Source organism: Pipistrellus hanaki, assembly GCF_964339955.1.
Source record: "Pipistrellus hanaki genome assembly, chromosome: 11".
Taxonomy (NCBI): domain Eukaryota; kingdom Metazoa; phylum Chordata; class Mammalia; order Chiroptera; family Vespertilionidae; genus Pipistrellus; species Pipistrellus hanaki.
Window position 1 is genome coordinate 9,097,331 of NC_140513.1, and position 13,426 is coordinate 9,110,756.

A 13,426-nucleotide genomic window follows, 5' to 3' on the forward strand; every position below is an offset into this window, starting at 1 on the left:
TTTTTCGCATTCAAGTCAGGTTTTGGCGTGGGCTGCGGAGCCTCATTTTTGTCCAACCATTGAGGCCGCCTTTTCAAATTAACATACAGCACCCATTTTTCATCTCCTGTAACAATTTGCTCTAAAAACGGCAAACGGTTTTGACGAGAGAGGAGCGAACTGCAAATTGTGACTCTTTGATTACGGTTGTTGTCGGTCAACTCATGAGGAACCCATTTTCCAAACTTTTGGACTTTGCCAAGTGCACGCAATTGATTGGAAATTGTTTTTTTGTGAACAATTTAAAGTTGTCGCAAGCTCTTGTTGGGTAATTTGAGGATTTTGCACCAAAAGAGCTTGAAGAGCTTCTTGATCAAAATTGGACACACGGCCTCGACCACTCTTGTCATCTAACGAAAAATTTCCCTTGCGAAATTTCTCAAACCAACGCTGGCATTTTCTGGCGCTAACTGCATCTTGACCAAGAGCACTGCAGATGTTTTTTGCAGCCTCACTTGCTTTTCTTCCTAATTGGAACTCGTAAAGCATGCAGTGCCGAATATGCTCTTCATCCGCCATCTTCTTAGCCCTAGTTTTGAAACAAAAACCAAACCAAACACAAACTTTTTCAAGCAAAACTTGTTAATTGCACTTCACACGTTCTGTAGATACCACGTGTTTGAAGGTTATGTCAATACAAGTCAACGCCAAGCAAGATTTTAAACGAATGTTAAAAAACGACATTGATTATTACTAGACCCGATATGTACATGTATATATGCATATCTAGATATCTAGATAGATAGATAAATGGTATTGTTAATAATTGCAGAAAAGGGAATAGACAGACCAATGTTTTCCAAAGAAGGTTCTCTGGAGATGCAAATAGATGCTCCTGGGTGGGGGAGGCAGTTAACAAATAGATGGAAAATTGGTCAATATCCACAAAATACTAATCAGTTGCATTTCATGGAGCACAATTTGCATTTTGATGAACAAGAATTTTGTATTGCTTTCCTTTCAGAATTGTAAAAAAATCTCAGACAACAAAAGCTTAAAATAACAATTGAAGTCAATACTCTCACTAAATGTCAGTGTTTCACAATATTTCATTGTACCACATGTTTTCTCAAATACAATACTTTTCTTGCTAATCATTTATATAAAAGGAGCCTTGGGTTAATTATTTTACAAATGTAAGTATATACAACTCATTTAGTGAGTATTTGATTAGCACATTTTCAGTTGGAAAAGAGATTGAACTAAAAGGGAAAACACAATATAGGAAAAATTTTTTAAAAAGATAATTTTGTTTCTGAACTATAGAGGTTTGTTCGCCTATGCACCTCAGAGCCCAATTAAATACCAACAGGAGTTTGCAGCAAAGAAAGTAAAGGTTTATTTAAGGAACCAGTGCCAAACTCAGAGTCACAGGTGAGATTTTCTCAAAGATCTGGCTCCCTGGTGGCTTCTAGGGTTGAGTTATACAGAGGACTAAGGGTGTGAGGGTTGTGGTTAGGCTTGTAATCTCTACTGATTGGTTGGCCCGGGGGACGGGGATGGTTGATCATTATATCTGGTCCTTATGTCAGCCTTGGTGGTGGTCTTTTTGGTTTTGTAAAGATGTGTAGGCAGTGGGGTCACTTCTCTCTAGTTTGACTGAAACTCTGTCTCTATGGTCAGTAGACATGAAACTCATTGTCCTGAGGGCTTAATGATTAAGGGAGTGGACCAAGAAAAGGAGGAAAGTGATTCATGGTGCTGGGTGAGGCCAGTTTGAATCAAACGGACAGAAAAGAAAAAAGGTCATATTAAAGGAATAAAGTTTCTATGCGGTTATAATTTCAGTTTCTGTTCAAATTAGTAAATATTTCATAAAGACCCACCATGTGATTCAAAGAATAATAATAATGATACCCTGTCTTTATTGGACACCTACAATATTCCACCACCCACTGTGTTGGGTTTGACCCCATGTTTGAATGGAACCCCGTTTCTAATAGTATATTTCTGGAAGTCTGGATAATTTATTCTGGAAAATAGCCATATATGGGATTCCATAATTCACATAGAATTCATGTAAGTCCCCTTTACTAGTGTAAATGAAAGATATATTTTCATATCCCTTCAGGCCCCATCTAGTCACTTTTTTCTTTTCTTTTCTTTTCTTTTCTTTTCTTTTCTTTTCTTTTCTTTTCTTTTCTTTTCTTTTCTTTTTTAATATATTTTATTGATTTTTTACAGAGAGGAAGGGAAAGGGATAGAGAGATAGAAACATCGATGAGAAACACCGACCAGCTGCCTCCTGCAGACCCCCCACTGGGGATGTGCCCGCAACCAATGTACATGCCCTTGACCGGAATCGAACCTGGGACCCCTGAGTCCGCAGACCAATGCTCTATCCACTGAGCCAAACTGGTTTTGGCTAGTCACTTTTTTCAAACTCCTTTGGGTAACTGATTGAAAAAAATACAAACAAAGCACACACGTCTAAGAGCAAACAAGTAATTTTCCAGGAGTAAGACATTCAGGACCCATATTTTAGAGAGAGTTATTTGCACTTAAAACCTTTCATCATTATAAAAAAGCTCAAATCCTCATATCTCAAGACTTTTATTTAGAACCCAGTCTTTGTTTTTGTATAACAAAAAGGTCCATTGATGTATTTTTAAAAAACAAAAACTCTTTGTTTTCAAGGGTAATTCATACTTCTGAAGTTAGAAAGCTCCTGGTAGCTTTTTCTCTTAAGTCATCAAGATTAAATAATAATAATAATAATAATAATAATAATAATAATAATTATTATTATTATTATTTTTATTATAATAATAAATGTGCTTCAGTGTCAGCCACAATATTATGAGTGAACTGAGTCATTTTAAGTATGTGTAGGGCTTTCACCCCTGCTCTACGTTGTGATTTAAAATTTTTCTGTTTTTTCATGGTTATTCTGTCACCTCTTACTGCAAGCTATTCCTTCTCAGTGCTTGTGGTGGACTTGCCTCTAAGTCCCTTTCTTCTTTTGTTGGGAGATAGACAATACCTTGGTCAAAGCCCATGCATTCCCCCATAGAACCTCTTACTCAGCACTTACAGACTTGTTTTTTTTGAGAGTTGTTTTTGGTTTTTAATTACAGTTGACCTGCAATATTATCTTAGTTTCAGCTGTGCAGTGATTAGACACTTACATATAGCTCAGGAAGTGATCACCCTGGTAAGTCTACCCATCTGACACTATACAAAGGTATGACAACTTTATTGACTATATATCCTATGCTGGACTTTATGTCTCTGTGACTGTTTTTATAACTGACAATTTGTACATTTTCATCCCTTCCCTTTTCTCACCCATCTCTCTAATCTGATTATATGATTATCTAACCACTATGGTGTACATCTGAAACAAATCTTATCTAATAATAAATATGCAAACTGACCCTCATGTGGTCAAAGATGGCTGCCTCCATGTGGACACAAGATGGCCACTACAAGATGGCCAGCAGGGGAGGGCAGTTGGGAGGGACCAGGCCTGCAAGGGAGGGCAGTTGGGGTTGATCAAGCCTGCAGGGGAGGGCAGTTAGGGGTGACCAGGTCAGCAGAGGACGGGAGTTGGGGGTGACCAGGCCTGCAGGGAAGGGCAGTTGGGGGGGAACCCAGGCCTACAGGGGAGAGCAGTTGGAGGGGGGTGCAGGCATGCAGGGGAGGGCAGTTAGGGGCAAACAGGCTGGCAGGGGAGCAGGTAGACATCAATCAGGCTGGCAGAAGAGTGGTTAGGGGGTGATCAGGCTGGCAGGCAGAAGTGGTTAGGAGCAATCAGGAAGGGAGGCAGGTGAGCAGTTGGGAGCCAGTAGTCCTGGATTGTGAGAGGGATGTCTGACATCCCTCCAGGGGTCCCAGATTGGAGAGGGTGCAGGATGGGCTGAGGGACAACCCCCTCCTGCACAAATTTTGTGTACCTGGCCTCTAGTGCAAAATAATATTGAATATAAACTGTTTTTGAAAAATAAAAATTTTAAAAAGTACTATGTAGACATCCAAGATGGTATTCATTTTATCTATCATTTATTCAACAAATGCATGTCCAGTGAGCAATGTGTGTTAAGAACTGTCCTAAAATAACAAAGTGATAATAAATAAGGATGAGTCACGTCAACATTGGGAAGGGTACCAATATTGGACTATTGGGCAATTGTCAAGTTGGGGTCATAGGGTTATATGACAGCCTGGTAGGTGGAGGTGGGGTTTTCCCCTAAAAGGAATTCATGTTCACACGGTCACTCATTTTGGGAAGTGGTTATTCTGGGCAGGAAATGAGTTGGCACTTTGGGTTGGGGGTGGTCACGCTTCTTTCTCTCTCTCGGGCCATGGAGAATTGGATCAGGATTTTAAGTCACGGAAAGGCCTTGGTCATTCTGGTTGTGGGGACTGAGAGGCTTCCTGGCTATGTGGAGTTCGGCTTAGAGTGATTTGGAACATTAAGTTGTGATTTTCCACTAAGTTGTGATAGTGACCAAGAGGGGAAGCAGCCAGCATTTCTGGAGGGGCCAGCATGAAGGCTCAGGGTGTAGAGTTGTGGCCTTGGGTAGCAGTGTTCCTTACAGAGTCCAAAGGCATTATAAATGATGGTGGACCATGCCCAAATCATTTGGAAGCAAGAATCACTTTATGTTTTAGACAGTGGTGGTGAAGTGTACTATGTGTAAACATCATTCTTACCATGAACTGCACAGTCTAGCAAGGGAGATAAACACATAACCATAAAATCCTAGAGCAGGGTGATGAGTGTTTAGAGGTGAGGACATTAGGCCTTGGTTGGATGCCTAACTTAGCCTGGCAATGGTTCTTGAAAAACAATAAAATCTCTGAGTTGAGATTTTATGAATGAGGTCAGTTAAACAAGCTGAGACGGGAGGGCAAGGTCCTTGTAGACAAAGAAAACAGACATGTGCGAAGTGAGGTGGCTTCACAGCAGAGTAGTGCAGGCCCTTAGGAAGGTGGCTGTGGAGTCAGACTTCAAGCATTTACATCCTGGCTCCAAGCTGCTTAAAATTGGACATGTGTATGCATCTTTTAAGATAAGGCTGTTTCCTCATCTGTAACATGGGAATGGCAATCTTTCTCATAAGGGGCTGTGAGAACAGAACACTATTTGAAGGCTTTATTATGATGCCTAAAACTGGCAAGCAAGCATTCAGTAAATGTTAGCAGTTACATAGACTTATCCTCTGTAATAAAAGAGAAACATGCAAATTGACCACACCTTCTCTACACCCACAAGCCACACCCACCAGCCAATGGGGTGAATTTGCAAATTAACCCAACCAAGATGGCGGTTAATTTGCATATCCAGGCCAGAGGGAAGACTGAAGACAGCATAGAAAGAATCCAAGCTGCAGAGAAGCAAGCAAGCGGGGTGGTGGAGAAGGGAGAGAAGCTGGCAGGGCACCAGAGACCGCAGCAGGAAGCCCTATTGCAGGAATCTTCCTGCAAGGGGCACCTAGTATAATATAAAGCTATTTAAATAAACACACTATGGATGATGGAGGAACATGTAAAGGTCAGGTGCAATGGAGGGCTATCTGAGTGTATGCATGTCACTCTGACAGAAGGAATTCAGCCTCCTTATGCATTTTCTCACGCTGTCCTCATCTCAATGTGTCAATCCCATGACAGGCTGTGTGACCTTTCTTCCTTTGACTCCTCCTGCACCTGATGCTGAGTGCATCAGGCCAGCTATTAAAATGAAACTCCTCGTGAGAGTGGAAGGCAAGTCAGAGGTCACAATAGTTATGTCATCTGTACCGCCAGCACAGGGAGTGAAATGATGACATTTCTCAACTAGGTTTCACTCGGAATCTTCTGGTGAGGAAGGTAGAGGGACTTCAGTCCAGCGTGTTCTTAACTGGTTGTGCTTCTTACCTGTCTTGCTGTGAGTGAAATCTACAGATTTCCTGAGAGTTGACTTAGTGCTGGACACTGATCTGAGTGCTGGGGTTCAGATTCTCCCCTCCTAGGCGCTCCACTCTAAGTGGAAAAAAGAATGAAAACACCAAGGAGACAATGAAGGGACCACCATATCTCAATATCAATTGGCTTAACCAGGCTAGTTTTCCCAAAAGTATGAAAACATCCCCTAGGCGTTGGCCTCGTGTCCACGTTTGTTGGTCCAATGGCTGTTTTTCTCGGATGCAGGTAGGAGTCGGATTCAGTAAGTGTGAGGAAGCTTCATTCGTCTAAAACCTGCACTTTCCCCCAGGGCCAGACTCCTCTGAGGATACTGAGTATCATAAAACACCACACACATGCTCACTTTTCAATCTTATTGAGTGTTTGTTTTCCCCACAGCTTTGGGATGGATTATGCTTCTCATTTTGCAGCTGTGGAAGTATAAGTTTAGAGGGTGTTTGTGGCTCAGCAAGATCCCAATGTGAGCAATTGCCTAAGCTAGGATTCAAACTCGTTTCCAGACAGTTTTCCCATCTGCCGCCCCCAGACTTGTCTCCTCTCTTTCCTTAGCCATAGGGAAAGTACATAGCCCACTCCTGACTGTACTCCAAGCTTTCAACATATTGGCCAGAACCTTGTTCTAGAACTTGCCTAAAATTCCAGAGGGAGAGAACTGGACCAAGAGCATATTACAAATGAATACCGTCATGGTGACTTGAGGATGCTTTTGGGGGTGTCTGGACTCTCACATTTGCATAAGCAGCAGAAGAGGAGAGGGAACCCATCTCCAAAGTCAGCTTGGGAAGCATAATGGATTCAGGGAAAGTCATTGAAACCAGCGTTCCTAAAAACCCATGGTGTAAGGAATTATCCAGAGGGCTGAGGAAACAATCAAGGTTGAGCTTTCATAGGATTTATGTGTCTGCGAGTCTCTTGCAGATCTTATGAAATAGAAGTTCTCTTTTAATAGGTCTGGGTGGGGGTGAGATTCTGGGCTACTGGTCCAGGACACAAGTTGGACAGCAAGGATTTAAACCACTGACTCTCAAATTTAGCCTAAAGTCTGGGTGTAAATCTGATGCCTGTCTTTTAACCCCAGAGATTCTAACTTAATTGGCCTCAGATAAATTTCTATTTTAACTCTCTATGGTGAGCATTTCCACCTACAAAACGAATAGAATTGCATCTAGCTAACTCATAGTGGTAGGAATGTAGATGAGTTATATGGAGCCAGTCACCTGGCTCATGAGAGGTTCAGTAAACTAAACAAACATTTGTCTCTTTTCTTCCATATTCTCAGGTGGCAGCAGTGGGCTTTGTCTTCTGAAAATGCCCCCTTTCTTTAATCACATTCTTACTCTCCTGAGTGCTAAACAGTTTTTTTTTAAGGAAAAAGATTTTCATTCACATTTCCATATTGTTGTAAAGAGTTTTTATTCCTTTTTGGAGGATGGGGTGGCTTATTTGCTATTTTCCCCTAGAATGAAGCCCCTGCTGAAAGAGATTGCCTTTGATTATTCACTTAAGAAATAGACATTGAATGACTATCTGTTTTGCCCCAGAAGCTTGCTGGGCTATGAGGACTCTGTGCTGAATAAGATAGGGTTTCTGCCTTTGAGGAGTTTGGGTGTTGGAGAGACACAACAGCAAGAACCAGGGCTGAACAGCCCTGTTACGCACCTAAGGATGGAACACATATGGACGAAGGCAGAAAGGAATTTGGAAAGGCCAGAAGAGTCAGGAAGACCTCTCTGAGATCAGAACAATGATGGGAGTTTACCAGGAAAAAAAGGAAAGCAAGTACAAAGAATATCTGCCAATATCTAATGGCAAGACTGAGAACAAAGGCTTGAGGAATTTGGAGAAGTTCCATGTAATCTGAGCATAGAGCACCAGGAGGTGAGAGGGAGCATGAAGCTAGAGAGAAAGGCAGGGTCTGATGGAGAGGGAGCTGGATTAGAGACCTTAGATTTCAGGAAGGCTGCATTTGTAATGATCGGAGTAAGGAATGTTGGAAGGTGGATGGAAGTTGGATGTTCACACACCAGGACTTGAATCCCACCTCTGCCAACCACTGACTGTGTGATGTTGGCCATGCTACTCCGTGTCTGAGTGTTAATGTCATTGCTGAGGGGGGATAATAATGTCTACCTCATCATGGGCTGTAGAATTAAATGAGTGAGTACATGAAAAGCTGGGCAAACGATGATTACCAAGGACAATTGTTATTGCTGTTAAAAACAGAGCTGGGATTTGTGAGGAAAAAGATAAGAAGCAAAGATGTGAGTTAAGAGGTAATGAGAGTAAATGCAAGTGAGATGATTGTGGCTGGGACTAGACAATTGGGTGAATTGGACAGATGCAGATTGGATGGGAAATTGAAATAAGGGTCTTGCGAAACTTACTTTGAGTGACTTTGAGATTGAGAATGCAAGGATGGTAAAAAGTTCGGGGTGTTGTGAGGTCAATGCTGAGATTGTAACTATCAGGTACCCGTTGTGGAGTACAGGAAGTTTAGTGGGAAGGTGCTTATCACAGGGTATTACAAGGCTTACAGAAATGTCAGGGGGGCTGAGGAAGCAGAGTCCAGCTTGAGCTTGCAAGAGCAACCTCTGCCTCCTGTCCTAGAAACTGTGCTGCTGGGGTAGCTGCTATCTCATCAATAATCTTGCAACCAGGAAGCTGCCCCCTCAGGAGCCACCACACTGCTGTTTCAAACAGGAAACCATGACAATCAGGAAGCTGCTACTGCTGCCAGTTATAGAACCACTGGGAATCTGCAACAGACCATGTCAGCAGAATGGATGCTCCTATCCCTCCACCCAGAAGCGCCCTACTTGCTAAGTCAGTGTCTGAATGCGGGGACCTCTGCAAAAGTAGCTGCAGAGAAGCCAAGTGCCTTCAGAGCTGGGCTTGCAGTGGAAGGGACGAGCATAGCACAATTGGGTCCACCACAGACAAAGCCATTCTAGAGCAACAGTTGCCAACCTTTAGGACCACCGCTGTTCTAGAGCCCACACTGCAAGAGAATAAGGAGAGTATATCTTTAGTTTTCCAACTTCTGGAGCAGAGAAGGTTTCTCTAGAACAGTGTTTTGTAAACTGTGAGTTGTGACTCACGAAAGCATTGTCAGATCAATTCAGAGGGTCACAAGACTCTTTTTCTTAGTCATGAGTAGAAAAAGCAACTATTAATGTAATGAAACTTCTGTCTGAGGTGTGTGTGTGTGTGTGTGTGTGTGTGTGTGTGTGTGTGTATGTGTGTGTACACACACATCAATATCTGCAAAGTAGAACATTCTTCCCTCTGGATCGTGATAAAAAAACCAAACCCTCAAAAGCCACTGCACTGGACATTGAGTTCCAATCTTTCATTGCGGGGTCTTAGAGAGAACTACCGGACAGACCTCAGAGTCTATTGAACATGTAGGGTTGGGTTTTAAGAGAAAGTCAAAGCTGGGTATCTGGATTATATAGTCACTGGCAAGAAGATGGCATTTGAAACCCTGGGAATTAAGTGACCCAGAGAGATGGTATGAAGTGTCAAGGGAGGGAGGTCTGGACCAGACCCCAGGGAGCACAGACATTTCATCTCGGGGCAGGAATTTTCTCCTGGGGTGTGCTGGTCCTGCCTGCACTCTGACACTTTTCACATGCTCTCCAGAAAGAGCTGGATCCGGGTGAGCCCCACAGTGCTGGAAAGGTGTGTACCAAACACGTGAACTAGAGCTGATTTGGCAGCTGCCTGGCAGAGCCATGGCTCACACCACACTGGCACTGGCATGGGACCAGGCACTGGCATGGGACCAGAGCGCTGGAAAGGTGTGTTCTAAACACACACAAACTAGAGCTGATTTGGCAGCTGCCTGGCAGAGCCATGGCACACACCACACTGGATCATAAGCCGGCACTGGCATGGGACCAGGCATCACACTGGCACCCTGACGTGTGTAGGATGAATGCACAGAGCAGAGACATTCTCAGTAAGGTGTAAAGAGTTCCTCCGATTCCAACCTTCAGGAGCTGGGACCCAGAAGGGGCGAATCTCACCAGCCAAGGTTGACTCAGTATAGCTCTGGGCTACTGTAGCAGCCTCCTTGTCTGTGGTTCAAGGTTTCCTGCTTTCACTTACCCACAGTCAACCGTGGTCTGAAATATTAAATGGGAAGTTCCAGAAATGAGCAATTCATCCGTGTTAAATAGTAGGCTGTTCTGAGGAGGATGAAATCTTACACTATCCAGCTCCATCCCACCAGGGACATGACTCATCCCTTTGTCCACCACAGCCACACTCTACACACTCCCTGCCTGTTACTCACTCCGTAGCTGTCTTGATTATCAAATTGACTGTTGCAGTATACAGTGCTTGTGCTCTAGTCTCGCTTATTTCACTTCACTTCACAGTGGCCCCCAAGCACAAGAACAGAGAGGCTGGCAATTGAGATATTCTAAAGAGAAGCCAGAAAAGGCTGTTCTTTTGTTTTTATTTTTGTTTTTTAGAAAAAAACCCAGAAAAGTTAAGTATGCATATGAAAACCCTTACACACAATACATATAGAGTTTGGTATGCCATGGTTTCAGGCATTTACTGGAGGTCTTGGAACGTATTACTTGTGGGTAAAGGAGGAACTGCTGTATTTATAATTTTAAAGAGTATTTTGTTGTATAGAAAACTGGCAATAAGGGGTGGGAGCTGTTCGGGAGGTGGACTTTATTGCAGCTAACTCAGGAAACAAATTGAGTGTGCTTCCATAGGAAAATGTGCAAACTGTGTGTATAGTTAAACAAGGAAATACCAGTAGATGGCAGTTAAATGAATGAGTTCGATCTACATGTATCAGTCTACATGAATCTCAAAAACATAAGGTTATGTGAAAAAAACTCAAGCACAAAATGTTATATAAAGTATGATATTGTTTATTGAAGTGTTAAAATCCACACAAAATTCTTATATAGTTTAATGGGATAACAAGTATACATTTATTTTAGCGAAGAGACACACACAAACTTCCAAGCAAGGGCTGTTCTCTGGGGAGAGTGTAGGGACATGGATGGAGGATTGAGATTTTAGCTCTATATGGATTATTTTCTTTTTAAACAGAAGCAGAGACATATAGCAAAATATTAATAGTTATTAAATTAGCTGGTGATGCAGGGGAGAAATATTATTTTCTGTTCTTTTTATAATTAAAAAATAATTACAAATGAATATACATTTTGTAATGCCCAGAGCAAGACTTAGACTTCTTCTTCTGACCTCTGATTAAGCAGATGATCTTTAAAACAATTATTAGGGAAAAGTATACACACACATACTACATGTATATATAATACACACAAATGTATAATGCATGTATGTACACATATATGCATATGCACATATACACATATTTAAACAAACTTTTTTATTGGAAAAATACTGGCTTACATATTTCTTCACTTTCTGAGAAAACTTTATATCATAGGACTCTAACCTTTTTCTGGATTTGGCACATATTGAATCTAGAGACGATCTGTGTCTCACATTAGAATGATCATCCAGCAGTGACTAGAGTGGTAGAGGCAGAACAGGAGCAGCTCTGAACACTGGCTGCTCCAATGCAGGGCTCCAACGGTGTGACCTGAGGACTTACAGAAAGGCTGCCCAGCTGGGTGTGGTTCAGTGGTTGAGCATCCGAGTCGGGGCATATGCCCGGGTTGTGTCTCCATCCCCAGTAGGGAGCAAGTAGGAGGTAGCCAATCAACGATTTTCTCTCATTGATTTTTTTCTCCCTCTCCCTCTCCCTTCCTCTCTGAAAAAAAAAAAAAAAGTCTGTGGAAGGGGACCAATAAAGCTGGACTCCAATCCTGGCTTTGCTACTGATCATATGTAAGGACTTGACAAGCTCCTGCCTTTCACTGGGCTTCCTTTCAAACATTGGCTCTGCTGATCTCTCAGGATCTTTCCAGAGATTACACAAATGACTACTGTATCTTCTTGACTGAAGGCTCTGGCCTTATGTCAGAATAATCAATGGTATGAATTTTCCCAAGGGCAGCAATATAATTAGTCTTCATTGACTTATTACTTTTTCATCAACTCATCCTCTACAAATTTTACAAGTATAGTGTGTGTGTGTGTGTGTGTGTGTGTGTGTGTGTGTGTGTGTGTGTATGTGTATTGGGGAGTGGAGGAAAGAGCAGTTGAGTTTTTACCAAAGAGACATAATGTTTCAGGTAGCCTGAATTCCCAGTTACAAAAAACATGTATTTTATTTGCATATATTGTGCCATCTGCTCATAATATTCTCAGGGGCTGGTTAGCCCTTAGAGAGTAACAGAATTTAGTTTTGAACTTCTTAGGCTGTCCCCCCTACACATCAGGTGAATTACTAAAGATTATTTTTTTATTGTTTTTCTTACTACAAGATTCCTTTTAAGCTTTGTTCCCTATGTCTTCAGCTGTTGGCTCCCAGAGTATTGCTTGATAGAGACTGATATTGGGAATCACTCATAATGTCCAAGTCAGGCATCTCTTCTCAGAGGATGGTTGGTGAAAAGTGCAAATGGAATCTTTCTTGAATTGGAATATGAAACAGTAAAAATTTGCTTACTTGACACATGCTTAGGTTGCAGATACCTTTCCAGAAATGCATGAATGACTTGGTTTAAAGCATAATTTATTTGTCCTACAGAGTTAGGGTAGAACTCAAATGCCACGAGGCCTCTTTATTCTCTAGTTTTGGGCTCCCAAAACCTGTCTGTGTTTGTTATCACATGCCTCTTGTCTTGCTGAGTGCAACACCTCTTCCATTGCACCCTGCTCCCTAATAATCTACTCACAGAATCGTTTAAGAGAAATGTAGACTTTTACTGATTATTTCACTGACCTAGGAGGAGTCAACAGAGCATGCTGTTCAGCAAAGGACTTAAAATTTCCCTTTGGTCATTTCTGTTCTCCCAAGTTGTTCTAATCCATATCACCCCTGCTGATTTTTCCCCTTCTTTTAGATCTTTTCTAATCTTTGACAAACTTTCCTGAATTTCAACATCTTTCTTTTTTCTCTTCCTTCTTGAGAAACATGCAAACTTTGTTTCATTCTTTTGTGTAGCAGTTAAGGGCCCCTTTTCTTTCTGAGGAATAACTTCAACGGCTTACGCTTTTAAGTCCAATGGTACTTTCAAATAATAAGATGCTGCTTCAGAGATGATGGACAATTGTAAGGGTTGATGGAGCTAAAGAATCTCCTGGTTATCCAAATAAGGAGACAAGATTGCCATTGTTCAGAGAAGTCCTTTTTGCCATTTCCAAGGTTGTCATTGTCTATCAACAACTTTGTGGAGCTTTAAAAGCTCCCACATACATTATTTTCTGAGAGGTGTTTGAAGCAGGGAGCAGGATGAGATCATGTGGAAGATGGTAGCACCTATGCCCTAGCCAAATGATCGCATTTCCTGACCATTGCACGCTGATTTGAGAGTGTGCTAAAGGCATAGCACTTTCCTGACAGGAAACAGAAACT

General features: G+C 42.0%; 1 long non-coding RNA gene across 2 annotated transcripts in view; it reads left to right on the forward strand.

Moving 5' to 3' along the window:
* LOC311629714 overlaps positions 1-13,426 on the forward strand; it is a 105,227-nt gene that overhangs the window by 29,417 nt on the left and 62,384 nt on the right. The gene's annotated exons all lie outside the window — the stretch shown is intronic.